A 19,954-nucleotide genomic window follows, 5' to 3' on the forward strand; every position below is an offset into this window, starting at 1 on the left:
GGTTCATGAATGCTGTTTCAACTCTATCAATTTTCCAATGTTTTCTCTTGTTTTTACAGTATATCACCCTTCTCCACTCTACCAAAGCTCTTTTCACCAAGAATATTAACCATCATTTCTAGTTAAGCCAAAAAGGCTTTTTTTTCCTCCCCAGCTGGCATTCCTGCTTCACTGGCTGTCTTTCAGCATCTTACCCTTCGACTCCGTGCCAGAGAGGCTGATTCTGGAAGTCAATGTTAGCTTATTTTAAGATTGATGGTTAAGTGGACTCTTTAATTTATTTAGACAATTGTTTGTGTCATCAAACCTTAACTATATTGATTGCTTGACAAATGGAATTTGTCATTTGGTTTTCGTGATTTGTCTCAGGAGGTGGGTTATCAAAGTTACAGTCTGTTTTTTTTATTTCTTGGGTAGAGGATAGTCAGTTATACAAAAGACGACTTTTTTTATCTTTGCAAACTTTGAGAAATATAGTTGTTCATCTCCTCCAGTGTATGAATAATAATAATAATAATAATAATAATAATAATAATAATAATAATAATAATAATAATAAATCTCTCTTCAGCTGTGAGACCATATCTGGTGGGAATGCCTTCATTAATATTTATTTGGGCAAGCCTTTGCTATTCTTAAGCTTTCTGAAAACATTTGTGTGAATGAAATCTCGGTCAGCTGAATGAGTCTAACTGAGAAAATGACAATAATACAGACAAAAGCAATGAAACAAACCAGAAAGCTTTATTTATGAGATTGTTTGCTATTTTGCGGTTTGTAATAGGATAATTTTAGTCTTCACAATCTCCATCTTTCTAACTATTTTTTCTGACTTTTTTCCCCTCCTTCCCTTGTTTTGTGATGAAAAAGGTAGGTAAAGGAAGAAGGTAAAGAAAACAAAGAAGGAGGAATAATTTCCCTCAATGAAATCTATTACCAATTATATCTTGAGGTCATATTTCAAGATAAAGTGGGAGGACAAGAGGAATGATGTCTTCCAGTTTCACAAAGATGGAGCATCCTTACTATATATGCTACCCATATCCAGTTCTCATTCCTGATGAAGGGCAGAAGAATTAAGGAGCCTGATCTTTTGTATTTCAAGGATCTGCAGGAAAACTAGGGAAATCCACACCTCCATGTTCCTCCTGCAGAGTGATGGCTTCAGGGAGAAAAATGAACAGGAGTCCTTGTCTGGAAGTTCTGAACTCTAGCACTTCTTGGACTTGGCAGGTTCAGATCCTCTTAGCGGTCTTTATTGTCTAGTGCATGTTCTTTATGAGACTTAGCATGCTTCAACTGAAAAGCATCCCTGCAGGAAAACAGTATGAGTAGCATGCTATTGAAACAAATTTTTATCAATTCTTTTGTCTATCTGAAGTGATATGGTTCTAAATTTTCTGTCTAGATTTCATTAGCACTGTAGTGTAAAGATCCAGAACAGTCTGTGCAGAAAAATAATAAATAATTATACTTTTAAGGAATCTCTGCTAGGCAGAAATGGAAGTTCAGAGAGAAGAAATGTATACAGAATAACACAAGTGAAATCGTCGCATCAAGTGAGATTTAAGAGATCACACAGATGATCTTCATGCTAACAGAGAGGATTTAAAAAAAACAGAGTAGATCAATAAGCATTCAAAATTACTTTTGTTTTCATTGTGGGTATGGCCACAACAGATTCCAGCAGCATTCATATAGAGCACATGCAAAAATAGCAGACAGAAAAAGTAAAATACTTAAAAAGTCCTGTTCTACTTCCAGAAGGCCAGAACAGGACTCTAGGTGCTGTGAGAATTGTCTAGAGTCTCTAGAATGAGCCTTCTGAAGGAACCTCCTTTCTTTCAGGTATATAGGAAACATAAGAAGACAAACTTCTAACATGGGTGCTACGACTGTCTGCCTACTCTCATTGTTGGAACTAATATATAGTTCAAATGAACCTGACTGACTCAGGAATATACTAGTTTCTTTTTCTATTTAAATTCTTAATTCTACTCAGTTAGTATAGATCTATTTTTCTCTTCTGACTAAATACAGTAAGAGGTAGTAAGCTTATAACCAGAAAACTTCTGTGCATCTATGTTCTTCATGCACACAAGGACTTTTCAACAGTTTAAAATTGCAGATGTGCTCAAGCCTCTTTCTGATTCCAAGTTCAACATTAGCTAAGTTTCACAGCAAGCTGCTTTATTTTTTGTCAGTTTCCAGTTTTAGATATTTGTACTTTCCTAGGTTAGAATATTGTTTCTTTCCACAAAGGCATAAATTTCTATTTGTGACATAGCAATAATTTCCATGGCAACAAATCATAGCATTATGAAGGTGACAAAAATCCAGCTACAGAAGGCTGCCAGTGGTGGGGATGAAAGCTTAGAAAAAAGCCTTCAATAATAACAAGGCTAATAGAAAATTATAGGCAAAGTAAAAAGCATTTTATTTAAATGTTCTCTATTTTCATGTTTGCTCAAGGATAAAACTATTTTTAAGAGGGGTGTTCCAGAGTTGACTGAATTGACTTTGTAGGGATTTGGACTAGCTCCTGACAGAACTCTGATAAAACTAGCTCCTGCATATCTCTGGGAGGTTCTGAATACCTTATTCAGGCAAAATTTTTACTGAATTCTCTAGGAGTTTTTCATTAACAGAGATTCCTACATTCTAAGTTGGATATAGTTATGTAAGTTTAACCTATAATGTAAGTGTATAACTTGTATAAACATATCAAATGCTTGCTCAAGATTTTGAGGATGTTTCATCAAGCATACCTTATACCCGGGATAGGTGTTTGTGATCTTGCCTGTGATGTTTTAAAAAAGTTTTGCAATAACTGGTTTAAGTATAATAATGAAGTGTTTTATCTGTACAATGGGACCTTATGCACATTAGCTCCAATAGAAACAACTTTTTTATGGTATTTTAAAGATATGTGCATTAAGTACTGCAGCACTGTTTTTTTTCTTCCATATTGATTTTTAATTATGCTAACGCTGTGCATTATTTAAGAGAGGGGACAGGAAGTTAAATCCTAATTTTATTAGCACTGATATAAAATGCATTGCGTTCAACAGCATTTCAGTTTGTCCTGGGTCTGATGTGACAAATGTGGGCCCACTTGGATTAGTTTTTTGTTCTTATGACATAGTCATTTCGTTCTGGATTAGACTTTTCATTCATATGACATGGGTTTTGCACATATTGAATTGATCAAAGAGTAGACAAGGCCAAGCCTATCTGATTAGATAATTGCTTCATCTTTTGTACCATAGTTGCATATGGCCAAAACCTGAGATCTCCCATCATTTTGAGTCAGTCCTTTTTAAAACAGGCCTCAGCTGTCTTGGTTTGTTAATGCAATGGCATTGAAAACAGTGCAAATTTGCCTAATAAATAAGGGTGGTTTAAATAGAGGGGTGTAAATCTGCTAGTTGAATTCAGCTGGTAGATTTGTACCCAGGCAATTAAATCCAGAGGCTGACCATGATGAGAAGAAACAGGTTTCAGCCATTTAGCTTAATGTTAAGTTTTTCCAAGGATTTCTGTGAAACCTCAGTTAAGGTATGTTGTTATTTTGTGCCAATTTTCCATGTAAATCTCTTCTTCAGATTCCAATCTTTGCTGTAATGTTTATTGGGGAAAAAAAAAAAAAAAAACAACCAACCAAACCCCAAACTTTTTATTCCTATTAGGAAGCGCTAGATAGAACAGGAACATAGTCTTAGGGGATACCATGGGATTTGACCTCAGTTCAACTGCAATAGCCTGATAGTAGTGTATGGCAAATCAGCGTTTTCAGTGTATGTATGTGTGTACTGATACGTTAGGGGGAAAAAGTCATACTGTGGCTTCTATACCTCCATTTCACTAATGGAATTGTAAGTACATTGCTTTGGTAGATAAGGTTTATATGACCTTTAGATAGCATAAAACAGTTTATTAAAGTCAAAATAGTCTCCTTGTACTAAAAGCTGAGTGTTTGACTCAGTTGCCAATTTTCTAAGACTTTCTGAAATTGTTCTTGTGGACTAGCTCCTTTCTTGTTGGTGCATAAAATAACTACAGCGTCACCACAGACGCTATTGTGTGTGTTGCTTGAGAAAATGTCTTTCATTCTTCATTTGTTCTGGAAAAAGCAACAGCACTAGAGAGCCCTCATCCCTGTATGTAATAATCACGTTGTTTCACTCATTTGTAGCTGGTGACTTTTCTAAATATTTTTGATCAATAGAAAGAAATGTAAAAAATCAGTAGATTGCAGCTTGTAGCTGGAATTGATAGATAGTTTAGGTGGCAGGCTTTGAACTCCCTTGGCAATCAGTAGTTGAAAGAAATTACCTTACTTCCATAGCTAGGATCTTCTGCCAAATTTACCCTGTTCACGTCTAAATCTCTTACATATTTTAAGGGATTAAAGTTAAAGATGAGATTAAAAACTTTCCTCTTGGCTTCAAAAAGAGAACAGAATTCTCTATACAAGCATAACTGACAACCTCCTATGAGGAAAAAAAAAAAAAAAAAAGAAAAACACTAAAGATGTTTCCCCATCTCCTTAACCATTTATTTTCTTTTTTTTTTTTTTTTCACCTAGATGTCTCACTGAGATGGCTCTTTACAATATGGTGTTGTTAGAGCTTATACAAAGGTTATACTTTATGATTTGACATACAGTATTTTTCTTCCTTTGAACTCTTCTTTGAATCCTTAATTCTTAACAGTGTAGTTAATTCTACATGTTGTGGCAGAATTAATTGTGTTGCCATAACATCACTTTCCCCTAATAAATTTTCCACTGTGGGGATTTCAGCACTTCAAAGACGATACAACATACCTTTTGCTAACCAGATGATAAGGTTTCATCTATGCAATGGAGCCAATGATTATTTTTGAACCAACGTATAATTATGAAGACACAGTGAGAGAACTTTCAACGTGCTCACAAGTGGCAGAACTAAACGCAAGTAGAAATGTCATGTTGGGGTGGAGGTTCAAAGTTAGCATCCAGTCTTCGACTCTGCAGCTGCTATAATTACACAACTCTGTAAACTGGAATCATTTATCCTCTGCCAACTGCAGTAATTAATTTTCTCTTCAGTCAGTGGAGGGGGGATTGATCTTTCCTTTATGAAAGTCTTTCTCACGCAAATACCACTTTGCTCTTCTATGTTTCCAGTTCTGGAAATTTGTCCTTCTATATACAACAGGTATTAAAAGAGTGGAATTGCAGCTTCCTTGCCTGTGTGTTCTTGTCTGTGTGGCAGTGATGAAAATCTGAAGTGTGGGGTTTTGTCATGGTACTTAATTACTACCTGATTGTGGAATTAGGGTGGCTTGTCTAGTAGTAAATGGTAACTGGTGTTGTTTACATGCAGACCTTTGGCTTCTTATATTAGTCACTAGAAGACAGATATTTCTTCTATCTAAAGGCCTCTTGAAAATCTATGAAAATGATTCATATCTCATTCATAGTGTAGGTGGGTCTCTATTCTCATGCTGCCCCTGTTCTCTAAATAAGTGGTGCTTTAGGAAGAAATCTTGGGAAAAAAATCCATACTCTGAAAGTCAGGGACTTTATCCTTAGAGGTCAATTTTCCTTTGGGCTGTAGCTTCTTTATACTCTCTGGTTGCTGCAAAAGAGCTGTTGCCACATAATTTTTGCCTCATGGATGTTGTGTAGGAGAGGAGTCTAGCCTACTACAGACTTTGTGTAGTATTACTATGCTAACTGCTTTGTGGTTAAACATAGAGGCTGTATGTAGTTCTGAATGAAAACATGCTGCAGCTCCGATGGATAGTCAGTGTTCCTGATGGCCTGAGTGAACTTCTAGTCGGTGACAGTGAATGTGCGGTCATTTCTGTTGCTTGTAACTGAACTGATCCCTTGTAGACCATAGAATTAAGTCAGCAAGAATAGAATCACCTTTGCTTTCCAAAGGGCTGCTGGCTCCAAATGTGTGACTGGGCAAGAGTCAGGACCTCCAGCCAGGGAGGACTGGACCTGACTTTTCCAGATACCTTGCTGTTATCCTTCCAGTTGAAGAAGAGGCATTTCAGTGATGTGGTGTGGGAGAAGCTTTTGTTGTCATTACGCATGCTATGCTTGTCCACAGAGAATATGGAAGACTTCTATCTCGTGGCTGTGCACAGAACCCTTCTCCTAAGCAAGAATTTTCTCAAGTTTTGTTTAGTCTTAAATACTGTATTCATTTGACTTGTCCACACAGTACCTCATACTTTCTGAGCCAGATCCTCTTCCATTGCAGTAAAGCTGTTGGTATTTTTCTGATGGCCTGTTGTGTCCTGGTGAATACTGAGGTGTAAGCTACTGTTAACTACTCTGAAGCTACTTCATCATCCCTGGTAATTTATGCTAGCGGACTATATCAGCCTCCAGCTGCCATTGATTGCCCACCTGAGATGAAATGTGAAAATCCAAGGGGAAGATTTTATCCACTCCTGGTATGTGAAGTGAACTTGGGCTAGTGATCCCCAAGTTCTCTAGGACCTGATTTGCTTTTGTTGTTTAGTGTGATTCTCAGTGAAGAGGTAGTGCAGGAAGCATCAGGGATGAGGCATAATTCTTCATTGTGTATGAGGAGGGGTCATTTAAAAGACTTGTCTTTCTCCCTTTGCCAGTGCCTGGTTGAACCTTTTCTATAATCTTCTGCAAATGATCCAGTGCTTCTGAAAGACTGTTTCCTGGCAAGTAAGAGTAAATAAAACTATAGGAATTAGAACACTCGTAAGAAGTAAAAGAAACATTCCTTTTGCTTTCTCTCTTTCAGCCTATATATATATATGAGATATATGTTAGTAGAACTACTGTATATACAGTAAAAATGATGGCCATTTGAGTAGAAATACAATTTTGTTTACCTTTTGATCATAAAGGAGAAGTGGGGGATTTCTCTCCAAAAAGAAACTCACTATATTCCAGTTTGAGATATTTGATAATCCTTTGTATCAGAGTTTAACACAGTTAAAACACATCAAACATGATCAAGCTACATTTATCAGCAGAAAACAGCTCAAGTAAAATTATTAAAAATCCTTTGAATTTCAAAGGCAGGAATACAGCATGCTCCTTTGGTGTTTAACTTCATATGGTGATTCAGAATGATCTGCTTCCAGGCCTTGATCCTTGCATATTTATACTTGCTTTATTGGTGTTGGAGGTTTTGTTTGCATTTAATAATTATGCAGCTCGGACTGGTTGTTGAATGCATTTCTGGAAGTTTTGTAAAAATCGCTATTGGTTTGGACAGGCAAAGCCCACATATTGACAGTAGACATGCATTTGAAATCAATACATTACTTGTATTTGGGAAGCCTGAGGCAAAATCCTCAGGTGGGGTAAATCACCATAACTCCTTTGACTTCCATGAGATAAAGTTGATTTTCACCAGCTGGGAATCTAGACTTTGTTTTGGTTTCCCGTTTGACTAAAGTGAGCCAAAAGCAAAGGAAATGTTTTATAGATATATATTTTTCCTCAAAAAGAAATTAAAAGTGGAAAAAAAAAATCTGAGTGGGGATCATAGTAAATGAGCATCTCTGAGTGGAACAAAAGAATAGAAGAGAGGGGCTAATTGTTTAATTAGTAAATGTCTGCTTGGTTAATGACATATTAATGAGTTTTTAAGACAGTCATATCATTTACCATAAAAGACCCATGTGCGTATCCCTGGATGTACTGTATAATTAAGTAATGTGACCCATAGGAGTTCATCATTTAAAAACCTGTCAGCTGTCTCATGTTTGGTAGCAGATGAGTAAGCTCAGGAGGGGCTTACCAGGAGGACTCAGTTAGGTGTTTAGGTCCAAAATATCTCCCTGTATAAAATCTGTTAATCTGTCAGCAGTGTAGTATCTGTGCATAAAGGCAGCATGGATTAGGATTTGTCCAGCAGTCCATCGAGTTCTTTGTTAACAGAAAAGTTGTTTCTGTGAGGTGGTGGATCCCACAGGCTTCTCCCACTCAGCTCAATTCCATCATCTATTGGAACTGAGCAAGTGAGGTGCTTATTCAAGGTGCTGGCCCTGGGCTGAGACATGAGATTTACCCAACACTTATGGATTTCATGCTATTCTTTAGATACTTTATCTCTGCCACTTAGAACTTACCCCTGGTTGCAGATGTACTAATGAAGTGTACTGTCCTCCCTCCAAAGAATTCTTTTGGCTATGCCAATAATGTATATCTGTTTAAAAATTTTCCTCCCTCCTTCTCCCCCACCCCACTTTAGGGCAGCAGTAGGCCCAGGGGTTTTTTTATCACAAAATGTATTCTTCACCCTTTTCATATTTGAATAATGCTTTGTGGAGCGTTGCAGCAAGCTCCTTACTGCTTATATTCCTTTAGTTTTTAAAAAGAATGTGTGTATTAGGAAAGGTGTGGGTATTGGAAACTGCTTGCTTTCACCTTCAAAGAGGGGTGCAAATGTCAGGATCGTTCATCCTTTCTGTCTCAATGTGTGTGTGTATATATATACATATATATAATCTCATACATAAATATATTTCATAGCTGGGATCCAGATTTGAAGGCTGTCAAAGTTTGGGGTGAGCTTCAGGTGCAGGGTGTGTGGGTCTAAAGCTTATGCTCTCTCCCAGAGCTGTCTCAAGCCATTGAAAGACCGTGGGCAAAGTACCTGCACGATATGCAGAGAACTCTAATTGCACACCTAGTTGATCCAAATGGACAGATCCAGTGGGAATCAATTATGCAGCATGTGCAGTAAACGTGATACATCTGATATTAGACTTCTAGGCACAGGTTATGAAGACCCTCTTAAATCTTGGATTTCAGGGCTTTGCCTTTGTGGGTGCATGATATTGTTACAGAGTGCTTCCACTATTTCTGCTTCCTTTCCTCAGCAGTTTTTGGAGGGATTACAGGAGCACTGTCTCTAGACTTCCAGACTTTTAATGCAGAGAATCCAAATATGGCATGCAGAGAGCTGGACAGGTCTAACTCTGTTGTGCTGTTGTATTAGTCATTTGGAGTTTGGCCCTAAAGAGAGCATGGGCATGCTGAGAAAGGTCTTTGGGTACCAAAATACATGCTTAGTAATTAACAAAAATATCTGTGTGGGGAAAAACATCAAGGAAGATTGAGACCATTTTTCATTTTCTTGTGTTAAATTTCCATGATTTTTTTCCAGTTCATTTTTTCCAACTCTTTTTAGTTCACAGGACACCTGTGGCAAAATACTGTAGGTATAGTCTAAGAAAATATTCTAGTTCTAGAAGCAGATTGTGCTCAAAATTGCTAAAAGCTTTTTTCTAGTTTCCATAACAATAAATACACTTACGTGGCAGAAAAGTAATTCCAGGAGTTGTAAAATAAGAACTGTGGCTTGTCGTAAGTCTCCAGGTAATTGGGAACTGGATGTGTTTTGAGGTTCCCCTTTCTAGGGGACCCCTTCTAGTCTCTTCAGGTTTGGCAATGAAATAGATAAAAGAGCTAAGCTATGTGGATCAGATGTAAGCAGGCTAACTAAGGGATTATGCCTTCTTCATAATACAAATCAACAAAAGCAGTGCTACCTTAGCAGTAGGGATAACTGACATTGTTAAAGAGAGCAGAAGAAGCTAAATGGATCATTTATCTGAGTCACTACTGACTCAGAGTCATTCTTATATTCTAGTATTGCCTTCTGGATTGTACTTTTAGAAAGGCATTGCTTTGTCTTAATTTTTTTTTAAATCTTTTGCAAGCAGATAGCAGGCTGTTTGAGAGAGAGTAGTATTCAAAGAATGGGCCCTTCCCCAAAGCTGGACACTGAGCACCATGTATAACTCTTGGGTTAAATCTATGCATAAGCAGAAATAGGATACCACTCAGTATAATACTTGTCCCACGTACATGGTATAGAGGCCACAGAAAGAAATCATATAGACCATATTAATTTTTAATTTTTTTTCCAATTTGTTTTTTGGCAATGGTAAGTGAAGTACCATTGCTCCTGACAGATGAAGTTTGAGAGCAAATATTACACACGGACTAAGGGCTTAATTCTGATCTCCCCTCTGCGGGTGTGTGTCATTAATGATTCATTGCATATTTTGAATAATAAGCTGTCTGCATAGTGGAGGGCAGAACATAGTCCTAGGAGAATATTGCATGTGTGATGCATTAAGAATTATATTGAGAATGTGTAACTTATTAAAGTAGCTGTCTTGGGCTAAGTCACTGTTGGGGTGTATGTGTGTATATTTGAAAATTAGGAGAAATTAAGAAGTGATCGTAGAGAAGGGAAAGAGACTGTAGAAATGTAAATTTAAGGGAAAGGTTTTTGGTTTTTTTTTTTTAAAGGACATGAAGCATGACCTTCAACTCCTGAGTTAATAACATTCGAGCAAAACTGACAAAATGTATTTGTTTGCTTATTCTGGTTAGTTTAGATTCTATCTGCTTAAAGTGTAATCTCCACCTTGTAAAATGAATGTGAAAATTAAGTGACTGTGGCAACAATCTGCTTTCCTGAAATGATAATTATAGTGAAAAATGAATAATATTTTATTTGCCCATAAAATATACTTTATAAGAGAGCAAGCAGAACTTCGGAAAGTTGCTACGTGTATGATCTGTACACGAACATGTACACACTCAGTATCTCATATATATGTGTGTGTGCAAATTAGACATACATATCAGATTGTCAAAATGTGTTTGTCCTCTTATTCTCGAATAGGTATGGTTATAGTAAAGTAAAACTAAAACAAAATCCCACAAACTGTCTCTCCTTCCACCTCCCCGCCCCCCCCCCGCCCCAACATATGTATATATAGCTGGCTTCTTAGCTTTGGGTTAAAAGTTACAACAGTCTGTCCCAGCTGAGGATCTGCCTCATTGCATTAGCATGCTCTTTTAATAGGCTACACAGTACATGCAATACACATTCTATTTTACTTTTAATGTATTTCATCATACTGTGATTATGCATGTTATGATATTGTGATTATGATATCTATTATGATTATGCAATAGAAAGTTTCAGAATGAAATCCTAGCATGACTGAGGCCAATTCACACTCTGAAGTCAGGGAATTAAAAAATTACAGCTCTAACAACAGTATTAATTTCCTATATTCTACGCATACAGAAAAATCTATGCCTACAAGAAAACGCTATTTCTAAGAAATATCTTCCATTTTTCAACTCTTTTCATAAGACAACCTTGTCAGCCTGCTTTAGGAATGTAGCAGGATTGCTGTGTCCAGATTGGAAGGTGAAGGTTTTTCTGCTTTCTCCATGCTGATGGCTGACACGGAGAATGAAGGAAAACAGAAGGGAGAATGAGATAGAAGTGCAAAATGCAATGATTGTTGGCCTTGTACCCCAAAATCCATGCCTTCCATTCTCTTACCTCTTTTCAAGCACTGGCAGGAATGTTATTTATAAACAAAACTTAGGCATATGGGAAATTGGGTTTGGTCCAACAATGCATATGTACCTTGAAGACTGTGGCTAGCTGGGGTAGTGGTATTGTAGTTACATTGTACAATTCTAGTAATTGCTTGAAGAATACACATGAGGAAGTGCTTTGCTTGAAGAAAGACATGGAGCCAGGCTTTGGCATTCTTACTGACAGGATGAAACCGTGAAAGAACTACTTTGTCTGTAGTAGAGCAGGGATATTTTGTTGCTGTATTGATGTTCTCCTTTTCTCGTTCGGTTTCTGTATTGGGAATACTGGGGGTAAATAGTAGCTACGCACTGGTATGTGTGGATGTATTATATTTACCTCTAGTGTATCTTATTGTCTGTTATGTGTACAATATACATGGATAATAATAGAAGAGTAAAAAGAAACACAATTGTGTATATACTGTAGTAGATACAGTGTTGACTGCGCTGGGAGGAAGGAAGGAGGGTTATTTGATCTGTGTTTTAAGAGAAAGTGATACTGTGAAGTTGTCTAACTTTGTAAGCTTTTCCTTTGAGGGAGATATGTGTGCAATCTGCATGACTGGCTAGCTCTTTGATGATAAATTTGGACTCATATTTTAGTCAACTACAAGAAGGTGCCAAAAGCATTGGCATCTGTTTTAGAAAATTGGCAGAGTTTCCTTGGCTGCAAATTTCTTTATCCTGTCTCATTAATTTACTCCTATCAGCTTTTACCTGCATGAAGAAAGACCAAAAGAAAAAGGCAAGAAAACCTTTTAAAACTTAAGTAGCTATTACAACAACAGAGCCTAAACCACTCAGGGTGAAGATTCTATAATTTCCACTCTTTACACATACTAGGTGCAATCAAACAACTTGAAGCAATAACACAGGGGGAAATATGTTTTACATAACTTGACTTCCAAATAGCGGTTATCCCTTCAAGGCTATTTGTTTTCCCAAGAATCCTGCTGATTATAGGCTCTATGTTAAACCTGTTTCAGATGATAACCTAGCTAAACCCTGGCTTCTGTTACATTAACCAAATTATGGATGCTATGAATGAGCAGGAATTATGAGTTTCTTCTGCATGCAGAAATGTTGTCTTAAACAAACCAGTGCTGTGATACCAGGCACTAGTTCCACGAGATCACAAAAGATGAGGTGAAACCCCAGTAGTTCAAGATCAGTAGCAGAAATCTTGCTGACTACAGTGCAGCCAAGCTGCCACCTCTGGTATTTGCAAGCGATTCTGCTAGTTGGCTGTATGTGACCTAAGATCCTAAGAACTACACTGGTTTTGGTTTATGGTGAACAGGTTCATGGTTGTGGTTTTGTTTTTTTAGTTTTTTTTCACGAATATTTCATTTGATTGTTTTGAAAATATGAGGTAGAGTCATGTTCTATTCTGAATTAGGTGACAAAATAAATGGGAGATACTGTTCTTAATCTTAGACAATAATTCATTGTCTAAGGAGATCTGAAACCATCTAAGCAGATCTGAAGTCGTGAGATCCTAGAAAGCTGTCAAGAATCTAGCCTCTGTCTTTTGTAATAACGTGTAGTCCCAAGGGAAATCACATTCACATTTCATGCTCATTGCTGCTGTCTTTGGGCTGGCAGAAACTAGGTGTTTCTAGGAGAAGAAATATTTCAGTTTTACTTGTAAGCTCTTCATTTTGCTTGTAGGGCTGTCACTGCAAAGCAGCTTGGGTTCTTAATGCAAGTATCAACAACCTTTACTGAGCCTAAATGAAGGATGCTCCTTGACTGGCTCTCTTTTTGTTGAGAGGCCAAATCCCTCTTTAACTGGGTTTCCTAAGCCTGTTGTGCATCGCATTTGTGGTGTTTGAAGGAAATTGTTTTTGGAAGGGAGCAGTGCTTGCTAGTTCCTGGAAGCTGCAGATCTCTCCATCAGCTCTATCTTAGGTACGAGTTTTATTTCCTAGTCACTCTTCCCTCTGCCCACTCCCTCTTGCTGTTCCTACAATGGAAACTGATTCCACCCTATCTCCAGCTCACAATGCCTCTGTAAAACAGATGAATCCACAGATGGATAACATTAAATTTGCAGTAGGGATAGACCACGCTTGGTTTACCAGATTGCCATATACAGAAAACTTTTTTGCTGTATATGGTTTTGATATTATTTTAATATGAAGAAATAGCCATGCTTTTTACACTTACACTCTCACTATGCATCTGTTATAAGTCTTGCTTCTGTGAGGCATCTAGTTATGATGATTTTTTTTTTTTTCTTATCCCTGGTGTGATAATATTTTATCAAGTGGCCATTCTCTTGTGTGACAAGTTATAGAAACAACATGGAGAGAGGAACCAAAGAATTACTGCTCTGTTACTATTTGAGACAGCGGAACAGTAAAGAAATGGTTTACAAATGTTGTCAGGAAAAAAGGTCCAAATGAGAATCTGTTAGTTGCTAGATTTCGATATTTAGGCATTGTGTGAGGATCTAAAAAATGCATGAATTATGTTACAAATATTGTGGGGTTTTATATGTTTATGTGATCAGAGAAGATAAATGACATGTGAATCAACACAACACAAATAACAAATACTACAACCTTTTACTGTAGATGTTTCAAGGAATATGTTGTTTGAAAATTGTTTGTATAAATTATTTGAATATTTACAATGGTGACAAGTATATATAAAGAAAATCATGAATGTTTCATAAGTATATTGTTAATATAAACAAGGCCTTCATTTATATTAGCATGCTGTGTCAGTACTAAGATGCCTCTGTAGTTTTCACTTCCGATATTGACAATTCATGCCCTTTTATTAAAATAATTTTGTGTTTCATAATACAAAATGCTGGAAAAATAAAAAGTTTCTAGAGAGACATGTTATGTCTCATGTTTCTTCCTCATGTTTTGTGTTTTCTTCCTCACACTTCAAAACCGTTTCTTGCAGTCGTTTAAGAACCACTACTAGATTCACTTCCCACTACAAATGCTGTAGAACATCCATCTTGTGGTAGTGTCCTAGATATAACGCATTAGTGCAGTTCTGTAATAAGGAAGAAACCTTAAGGAGTCAAAGAATCATAATTCACACCTTCTGTAGTACAAATGGCCTGCCAGGTGATTTAAGGACTTGGAACTGTATAGTTCAATTTTGTCAGGGTAGTAAGGTAAAACCCATGCTTCTGCACATTTGCTGTCACTGACTTCCTAAGTGGTATTGGATATGCTTAAGATTTTGTGACAAGTTGTGTGTACACCTTTATTGCATCAAAATATCATTGGCTTCCTTAACAGTTTGGCTTGATAAAGGATTGAATAAATTGTTCTCCTATGCCACTTTGCCTGTTAGTAAAACTGATAACAGTATTTGTGTCCTTCATGGGTGAATTTATGAATTCGTAAGTTAAGCACTTAAACATTTTGAAATATACCTGTGGGAGATACTAATGTCTAACTGTAATTCCTAGTCACTTTAGTGACTTCACCTCTTATCCAGCTTCTATGAGAGGTAGAGGCAAGGGACTAGAATAACAAGGAAAACTGTTTGTGGGCAGATATATGTATAGTGGTTAAAAGGTTCATTCTACTTATTGAATTTTATTTCTTGGTTGAAATTTGTTTATGCTTGGATTGTATAATAACTACCTAGTATCCAGATATTACTAATTATTGACACTGTACTCATGAAAGGGATAAAATCAATAAGAGGCTGTTTCCTGTTGGGCATACAGACACCCACTTGTGAGTGGAGCATTAAGATGGCCCTCTTAGATGGGCATAAGAATCCTTGACGTGGAACAGTGGGGAGGAAAATTTTCTGATGCCCCAGTTTGTGGGGCATTGCCAGTATGTCAGTCTATTAGTTTTATTAGGTTTTTTTTGTTTGTTACTCTGTTTTCTGCAAATATAATATGTATTTCCGTATCCCTTTTAAGTATTACTGGAAGTTTCTCAATGGGTTGAATGATCTGCAGAGGTGTTCAGCGAGATTTTATATCATCTTTATAAAGCCACAAATACATGCACAGGTCTGGATTGTAGAATGAAGTCATAATACTTTTTTTTTTTTTAAGGGAAGTACACATAAGTAGATTGAGTACTGCCTTTCCAGACAGTATTGGCACTAAACACCTGAGTGCCTAAGAAAGTGGTGGGTCTTCAATTTTGTTCATTCCAGCTACAATGCAGACTTGAGGAAAGAGGTGGAAACTTTACACCCTTTCCCCAGATTCTATAAAGTGACATTTGATGCTTAGTGCACAATTCCCTCCCCCCTGTTTTGTTTTGTGGTTTGTTTTTTTTTTTCTTTTTTTCCCCTCTGGTCTCTTTCATCTGTCTGTTTCTTAAGACAGAATTACTAAGAAGAGAGTTTTGTGTCAGGAAGGTCAAGGTATTGAACTTTAAGGGGTATCAATTGCAATTGGATGGCAGCCCGGTAGGAGGATCTCTTAATGGGGTGGAATAAGAAACTTACTTTTTAGTCTGCTTAAAGGTAATACTTTAAAAAGTGTGCTCCAAGGAGTCAGTCTTTGATTTAGAATATTTTGTCTCCTTGCTTTTCTGAACATGCAGGCCTTAGATCTTTCTATGATTAAGCTATTTTTAGCAGATGAGAATCCCTCTGAATTTGATTACAGTTTCTTTTGTATTTAACCCTACCTCAGCTGAAGAGGGTGCAACTGGGGATTTTTCTTCTGTTAGCTTTTTGGTGTGTTTGCTGGATCTGTGTCACTTTCTCCTTTGTTCATCTTTATTTCATACTTACCGATAGCTAGAAATCATCTCTGAAAGTCGGAAACATGGAAATGGTCCTCATTCACTTGATTAGCCAGGCTGGGTAGCTGTTGAAGCAGGAGCTCTTCAGTCACAGCAGAACTGACTGAGAACAAAAAGTGGAACAGTTGGTCTCTTGAAAGGCAAAAAGCAAGTTTTCTTAAGAAAACTTTATCCGTTGTTTTCTTCTCTCATAGATGTTCATGGTCCATATTTTAGTTGCATTTTTCTGCGATCGTATGGACACTCACCGAAAGGGATTGAATTTGTAGAAGATTCAGGTATAGATAAAAAATACTATTCAGAAAGAACTAAAAATTATAAAAAAATTATCTGAAGGCTAATATTCTCTTATAGAAGTTCATCTGTTGTTGCCCCTAAAAAACCCCAAAGCTCCCAAATAAAAAGAAGCTTAGATGAAGTGAAGCTAGTAAAATTTAAGGGAATGTAGTCAATATAAAATGTAACATCTTCAGACAAGGGCTGATTTGTATTTTGTATATAACAAAGTTGGTTAATTGAAGCTGGCATCCCACCATTCCAAGGAAAGATGGACATCTTGATAGTAGACATGTCTTCTGCTGCTCAACTCTAGACTTTACTGCACAATCACCCTTTTATGCCTAAAGCTCTTGGGGGAGATATCATTGCTGTCTTTCTATGTCAGGAAATAAAAACCAGGAAGAAAAAAAGGGCAACATTGGCATAAGAATAAATGGGTATAACCCAGCCATAAATTCATTAAGATGGAAATTAGAAGGAAGGTTCTGTTCTGTTTGAGAAATGAGGTTTTGGAACATCTCTGATGGGAAGAGTGGGAGTAGAAAAAAAACAACCAACAACAACAACAACAAAAAACCAACAACCAAAAACCACAACCCAAACCCTTTAACTTTAATGATTGAAAAATTATGATAGCATTAATGTGATGCCCAGGCGTGGACATCAGTTGTCTGGCTGAACAGCTGGGGTTGGCCTTGGTGGCCTGGAAGATGATATGCAGTCCAGTGCTCCTACAACTCATTCCAGTGAAACCACTGAAAATATTGGCATTCACTGGATCTCCATGTTGTCAGTGAGAGATGAGTAATGTACAGCATCTAGAAGCTGCTCTATTGAAAATAGTTATGTAGATTGAATGATAAAAATAAATGAAAGAAATTTTCCAATTTCAAGCCTTACAAATCGCAGGGTGTTTTTTTTTCACTTTTCTTTCCAGACTTCAGAATATTACAGGGGGGAGGGAGGGGGGGGAATCCAAACCCTGAAGCTGTGACCTGCATGTGTGTGTGAGTGTTAATACAATACTAAGATATCAGACATGAAATGGTGATTATCTTCTTAACATCTATTCATTTAAAGGAATACAAAATACTGCAATTTGAGTGGCAGCTCTTATCCATGAAGCATTATTCTCTCTCTTAAGCTTTGATTAGATACATCATGTGCCATTAGATTCCACTACATTACATTTAATTTCTCTTCCACAAAGTAATAATGCCATACATTAAAGTTAAACCTTAAAAACATTAAAGAGAAGATACTTTAACCTGCATTAAGAGTGTATTTAGCTAGCCATAAAGCTTTTCTCTCCCCTTAAGATAAACACTCAAACAGGCACAATAGTTGTGCTAAAACAAATAGATTCCTATAATGAACTACATCTTCCTCTTTTTTGATTGAATGCCAGGCTTGATACAATTATACTGTAAAGAAAGTCTCTTTCTATAGGAAAACAGAGAAATTTTAAGCACACCCCTGTCATCTGACAATCCTCAGGAACCCCTCTGCTGCTCTTAAATCTTTTTCTCTTTGGCCAACTGCCAAAATCCACTTTAATCCAAAATAGTTTAAAGACTTAAGGTTTGATCCAAAGTCCATTGAAGTCAGTGGAGATTTTCAGTGCCTTCAAAGGGTTGAACAGGCTGTTGAAATGAGCTGAAGGCTGACATCTCATTTACTTTGGGGATACTGTTATCTTATTTATGTAGGTTAAAAGTAATTAGAGGTAACGTAGTGGGACAAACCCTGCAATCCTTGGATAATTCCTATTTAGGCTGAACTCCCATTCAAGTCGTGGATAAAGATGGAAATATTCTACTTCATGCTTTAATTAGCAACAATAACCAAAGGCAGAGATCTTTAATTTCTCATTAGCTATTGGTATGTTAGGCCAGGTAAAAAGCAGATATGGGGGATATGTGTTTTGGTTTTAAGTGTTTTTCCCCAAAAAGTGGCATTCAGAGGATTATGGCATTCATTTCCTTGCCTAATAAGGTTTTATGCCACACCCTTAAGCACATTTCTGAAGTATCCTTAGGAACAGTTCATAACAGCAACAACAGCCTAATTTTTCTTTCTTTCCCCCTTGAGACAGTTGGTACTCTTTGTGTGAGGTTTTGTTTGTTTTAATAATATTTATTTTCTTGCTTACCCGGTTTTCTCTTCTGCCAGTGGGTTGGCACACCACACTGAAACGGGTGTCAAGCCTATTGTTGCCCTCGCTGCACTGTTGACAGCAGGGAAGATAAGAAGAGGATGCCTGATGGTCCTGGGCCAGGATGGACAGAAAGGGCTGTCTTTTATTTCCACTCCTGAAGTAATACCCTTTTCCCAAGTTCCCAAGTCACTCCAGTGCTCCACCCCTTTCAGACCCTCACTGTGAATGGAAAATTCACAGAACACTCTATTTAAAAATTAAAAAAAAAAAAAAGAAAAGAAAAAAAAAAGTCTGTAAAGGAAATATCCTGAAAACCTTCCCCTCCCTTCAAACAAACTTGTGTTTTGGCAATTTGCCATTTTGCAAAGAAGTTAAAAAAAAGAAAAAAAAGTTTGTACTGGAAAACATCTGATCAGATTCTGGTTGAAATTCTAGTCTCTCCTAAATCATTCTTTCACCTACTCTACTCATGACAGTGTCCACCTTAACAGCTTTGGATTGATAGTCTGACTAAACTATGCTGTCTATCTGCTGTAGCTTGTCAGTAAGTGAAATCAGGTTTATGCGATTTTGTTATATTTTTAAAAACTACATATTTGAACCTGTCCTACCAGCAGCTCAGTACCTTTCCAAAACTCCTCAGAGACCTGTCTATCGTCAACTGATTCTATTCTTCCATTTAGAAACATCATCCTTTAATTGCACGGAAGTGTCTGAAATGAGAAGAGTTGTTCAATTTGATTCTGACTTTCTGACTATGGCACACAAGAGTCTTCAACAGTTTCTCATAATTTAAAATACAGGCTTTTAGTCTTTCATGATTATTCATTCTCTGCTGTAGATGGTAACATCAATACCACTGTTCTTGTCACTAAAATCTATATCAAACATATAAATTGTGAGGATACAACTAAAGGCAGCTTTCCAGAGGCATTCCTAATTGTATTTGCTTCTGAAACTGAGATGTAACAATGTTAATACATGTATAAGTCCAATAGGAAAAAAAAAAATCTTCATATTCAATGGCCATGGTTAAAATTACATTTTCTGATACTTATCAGCCAATGTTATTTACAGTATAGCCAGGCTAAAAAGGGCGAAGAAAAGGACAATCATTACTGTCATGACCATCAAGTATTTTTCAAATAAGGCCCTTGGCAAAAGGGTAAAAATTCTTGATGGGTAAAAGTATTTAATGTTTTGTGAATTGCTTTTGCATTGTGTCTACTGGTGACTTTGTGGCATTTCTAGGCAAGTGTTAACTCTTTTGTGATTGCCACTCCTGCAGTAATGTCCATAGGAGAGAATGACTTTAATAAAGCCGGTGTCAGTAGCAGCTGGAAAAAATATTGCTTAGAT

General features: G+C 36.9%; 1 long non-coding RNA gene across 1 annotated transcript in view; it reads left to right on the forward strand.

Annotated features, from left to right (window-relative positions):
* Positions 1-3,458: 3,458 nt before the first annotated feature.
* Positions 3,459-19,954, forward strand: part of LOC148057486 (uncharacterized) — a 37,025-nt gene continuing 20,529 nt past the window's right edge. Inside the window, exon 1 of the long non-coding RNA XR_015699902.1 lies at positions 3,459-3,558. This is a non-coding gene — a long non-coding RNA (uncharacterized LOC148057486). The remainder of the gene's footprint in view (positions 3,559-19,954) is intronic.

The sequence above is a fragment of the Nipponia nippon genome, unplaced genomic scaffold, assembly GCF_047370975.1.
Source record: "Nipponia nippon isolate SJK-2023a ecotype South Korea unplaced genomic scaffold, ASM4737097v1 scaffold_1, whole genome shotgun sequence".
Lineage (NCBI taxonomy): Eukaryota > Metazoa > Chordata > Aves > Pelecaniformes > Threskiornithidae > Nipponia > Nipponia nippon.